The sequence below is a fragment of the Triticum urartu genome, chromosome 6 (genome assembly GCF_003073215.2).
Source record: "Triticum urartu cultivar G1812 chromosome 6, Tu2.1, whole genome shotgun sequence".
Lineage (NCBI taxonomy): Eukaryota > Viridiplantae > Streptophyta > Magnoliopsida > Poales > Poaceae > Triticum > Triticum urartu.
Genome location: NC_053027.1, coordinates 553,458,469 through 553,463,183, shown reverse-complemented (window position 1 = coordinate 553,463,183; position 4,715 = coordinate 553,458,469). Strand labels below are relative to the sequence as shown.

The 4,715-nt window shown below is 46.1% G+C and overlaps 1 long non-coding RNA gene across 1 annotated transcript; it reads left to right on the top strand.

Moving 5' to 3' along the window:
* Window positions 1–3,296: 3,296 nt before the first annotated feature.
* LOC125512920 lies at window positions 3,297–4,327 on the top strand. Its single transcript, XR_007285605.1, has 2 exons — window positions 3,297–3,753; window positions 3,993–4,327. It is a non-coding gene; the product is annotated as an uncharacterized LOC125512920 (long non-coding RNA).
* The last annotated feature ends 388 nt before the right edge of the window (window positions 4,328–4,715 follow it).

The window sequence follows — 4,715 nt, the reverse complement described above, 5'->3', positions numbered from 1 at the left end:
GCCTTTGATCTAGAATATCACTGCAGTTACATGTGAAGAAATGAAATGCCTTTTGTAACAGACGAGCTTCCGTATGAAACCCTGATACTTCGAAAGAGATTGTCCGTTTTGTACACGAAGTGCATCAAGTTTTTGCCGTAACCCTCTCAACTTTTTAGGACATGCTATGTGGGTGAAATGATGATACCATGCCAACTTTCAGCTCTTCAGAGTTCATTTAAAGTGCTTTTTAATTTCAGGGTCATATAGCTCAAAAAAATCAGTAAATGCATGAAAAATTGCTAGGTAGCATTGATTGTATGCATTGGACTTGGAAAAATTGCCAAAGGCATGTCAAGAAATGTATTGTGGCAAGTCTCGTGATGCAACAATTATACTAGAGGCCGTAGCATCCGAGGATTTATGAATTTGGCATTGCTTCATTGGTATGCCGGACACTCTCAATGATATCAATGTGTTGCAACGGTCTCATTTGTTTGCTAGGCTTCCTAGTGGTGATGCTCCTGCTTGCAACTACACTATCAATGGACATGAATACACAAAAGGGTGCTATCTTGCAGATGGTATATACCCTCCTTGCACCTTTGTCAAGAGCATCAAAGATCCCAAAACTAGAAAACATTGTGAATTCGCAAGGTGCAAGAGGCAGCCCAAAAAGACATTGAAAGAGCATTCGGGATTTTACAATCTAGGTTTGCCATTGTTCGTGGTCCTGCTCGTCTTTGGGACAAGAGGACCTTGAAAAATATCATACCATGTTGTGTTATGCTTATATGATCCTCGAAGATGAGAGAGGAATGAACTTAGAGTTATTCTACGACAATGTAGGTCCAACTAAAGAGCCTAACCGCATTAAAGCTTTTGTTAAGACCTACAAAGAGATTGAAAATGCAAACACCCACTTTGAACTTCCGGAGGATCTCATTGAGCACCATTGGCAAAGGGCTAGACAGTAACAAACTCATCTTTCCTATTCATTTGAATTTGTATTCGGGACAAGTTTTGTATTGCGTTATTTAGGTTGCTTCGGTGATTTGAATAATTATTTGTAATGTGGATGATTGTTGTATTCTGTTGGTATTGAATAATTATTTAGTTTGCTTCCGTGATTTGAATAATTACTTTGTAGTGTGGATGTTTGTTTTATTTTTGTGGTGTGGTATTCATATTTGCGTACCGGCGGGATGCGGGATGCAGCGGCGCAAGAGCAGACCTTGCAAAGCCGACCCGTAAAAAAATATATTGTATGAATATTCTTTTATACGGTCCGTTTGAGGAGTCTGCCTCTCCGACCGTCTGCGCCGGTCTGTGAAGTCATTTTTTCACGTATTGCAAACACGTTTTATGAGCCGGCGGGATACAGGTCTGCTAGAAATGCTCTCAGTTCTCCCGTCCGCCGGTCTCGACCGGCTTGGCCGTGGAACTCTTTCACCGGCAAGACTTTCGTTGGTACGTACGTCTCGTCCCTCTCGCACGGTGGAACGGTACTAGACGTGCCAAGCTCAAACTAGCGCGCGCGGCGCGGCTGCATGCATGCATGCCGTCACGGTCACAAAGCCCGCAATCATGGACAGTTGAGCATGCGACGCACGGACGGACGGACGGAGGTAGACACAGCTAGCTGCAGCACAACAGCGTGCGGAATCCACGTCGATCCCCAGTTCGGTGCTTGACTGACCGGACCACACGGGCAGGCGCACGCCCATCGGAAGAGACTGGTCGGCGTCGGAACCTGCTGCTGGTTCATGCATGCACGTTTTCCCGAACTCTATGTACGTCGCCACGGCCGACTTGGATAGTAAACCGCCAGCATATTCGAGTCGCGGCGCATCGCATCTGGATACTCGGACATCAGCCCCTCTCCCTCTCTCGGACCCCTGGCACCGTTGGAGAAGAGATGGGACCTGATCGAAGGCGACGCCAAGAAGGCAAGAGCGCCAAACCATAGCTTACAACAGCGAAAGCCGAAAGGTGTGATACTGTGATGGGTTTTGCATATGCGTCATTATCTTCAGGTCGACATTCGAAATGGAACTGTGGGTTGGACACTGTTTTATCTGTGGGTTGACACTTTAGGAGACCGGCGGGAGAAGGAAGCAGTTTCATGATATAGGGAAAGAGGTCCACCCCCTCATGGTCACATAAATAAAATATATAAAAGCGTCTATAGCCGGATGCTTTAAACCACCCCTCATACGCCGGCGGACGCGTCCGGTCAGAGACCGGACAGGAGAGAGAGAAGGAAAAACATGATTCAACCGGATCCCTCATATCATTCCTCTACACTCGGGACCCTCATATTCATCTCAAATATGGAGAGCATATGAGGGCTCGCGGACGCGCCCGGGCATTCCGCCACGTAGGACACGGCCTCACTCCGGACCACATTTTTCCTTTCTTTATTTATCTTTTAATTCTCTCTCTTCATTTTCACCAACCATGTGCAAGTGACCAGATATATGAGAAAAAAAAAGAGAAGTGTGACTACGTGTACGAATAAATAGAGGCTAAAAAAGAACATGCCAGTCATTGACCGGGCACGTCCACAAACGTTTAAGGGGCATATTTACTATGTCCGGATGTAGATGCTCCAAGTGTTTGTGCCTTGTCGACTGAGGCATGTCATACTGATAGACATCTGGCACCAAACCGGAATGATTTCATTAGTTTAGGGCACTGAAAAGGATATATATTAGCTTATGTACAACCAAGGTTAATTAACATTTCTGGCGCGTGTAATGGAAGCAAACTCCAACAAGACTGCTTCTGCCCCCGCGTGCCGGATGAGGTGAGCACCCGGATTAACTATATGATGGATGTTTAGGCTCGACGCCGGCTATAGTGTAATTTTATCTTGGAGTTAGCCGACTGTAGTTATAATTTGCATTAGTGGACTAGATTGCACTAAATCAGCAAATCTAGACCTATATTGCAATCTCAGAGTTTTAAATCTATGTTGTCATGATCAAAGTTGCGAGCCATCTCGACCGGTGAGGACTGGGGTGGGGTAGCAATCATTTGTCGTGAATGAAGGGGTATACGTGCCCGGGTGCACGTGTACGTCATGCATGTGAGAGCTGTGGGTGCACCCGTGTTAAGTTCATTGGATGACCGGGGCACCCGTGGGCATGTCATGAACCATGCGCTCGTAAAGCGGCAACATCACCCCGCCCGGCTACATTGGCTTTGCACACGCTCTGATGGGCTAGTTTTAAAAGTTCTAGGCTTATTTAGTCCCTAGATATGGGATTTATGTGTGTCGTAGAAAAAAAATACTATGTTGGTAGGGTCTTGAACTCGAGACCTCCTAGCTTCAGTGACGGTGCTGGTGGGGGTATTCCTGAGAATTCCCTGGAATATCCAAGATTTTGGCCTATTTTTTAATACATACGTTATATGGCTCAGGAGTTAATCCAGCCAACCTGAGAGAGCGAGCGAGCAGCCGAGGCGTCGAGCATCTCTTCCTCCCCTGTTTTCCGATTCCTAAACCTAGCAGCGGCGGCGATTCCAGCTCCGGCCGGCCCTCTCCCTCCTCATCCCCTCCTCCAATCCGGCCGGCCCTCCCCCTCCGCCGGTCCGCCCCTCCCAGACTGCCCCGGACCGGCTCGGCCGCTCGGCGATCCAGCCTCTAGCCTCCCCGGATCCCCTGCTGCCGCTGCCTGCTGGCGCCCTCCACCTCCAGTCCTCTCCTCCACGGCTGCACCGCTGGCCCCTCCTCTACTGACCACGGCACAGCTCTAGTGCTCCACCAAGGTATTTTTTGCCCTCTGTTTATTTAAGAAATCTGAAGATTTGTTATAAATGCCACTGCCTGTGATTGCTATAAGGAGTAGAAGCCATTCACTGATTGTTTGTAAACTGAAATTGAACTAAATGGACATTGAAGTTTCAAGAAGAAGAAAGTTTATGTGATGGATTTCATGATTCAGTCAAAAAGAATGAACAATATTATATTGTCTACAAACTTCTTATGTTGGTGCTCATTATTCCAGTAGCCACTGCTAGTGTTGAGAGGGTATTTTCCTTGATGAAATATGTGAAGAATTAGCTAAGAAACAAAATGGATGGTGAATATTTGAACAATTGCTTGGTTACATTTGTCGAGAGAGAATTCTTCAAGCAACTGAAAGATGAGGATGTCATCAATCTCTTCCAAACAGGGGATCGTAAAGTCATATCGAATTTTTTTTTGGCTATTTGTAATCTTCCTTAATTGTTAGAGATATTGCCACAGTGATATTTTGCTACTTTTATCAATGTATGGTCATTGAGTCATTGATATTGCCATCTTATTGTACATTTGTTGTTCTATTTTATTGCTTTGGCCCAAAAAAAATTGACAGAATACCCAGTAGCAAATTCCTGGCTCCGCCACAGCCTAGCTCGGATACCATGTTGATTCATGCTTCAACCAACTCATCCAAAAATCCAAACTAACGGAGAGAGGCGGACAATATATTTCAACACGCTCGTCCGTCGTCTGCAGATGCATCGACGATTCTTGTTGCGACGGCATGCAACCAACCGCACCACGCGCTTCAGCTGCATGCCACCTGGTACCAGGATTTGCACCATTTTGCGATCTAGGAGAAGAGGGGTCGTCTGATTTCTTAAAATGCATACTCCAGTTGAGGTTATTTACCTCTTAATAAGTTTCAGATAGTGCGACTTCAGCCATCAGGTAGAAAGTGCTCTATAAGTTGATTTCGTTACCC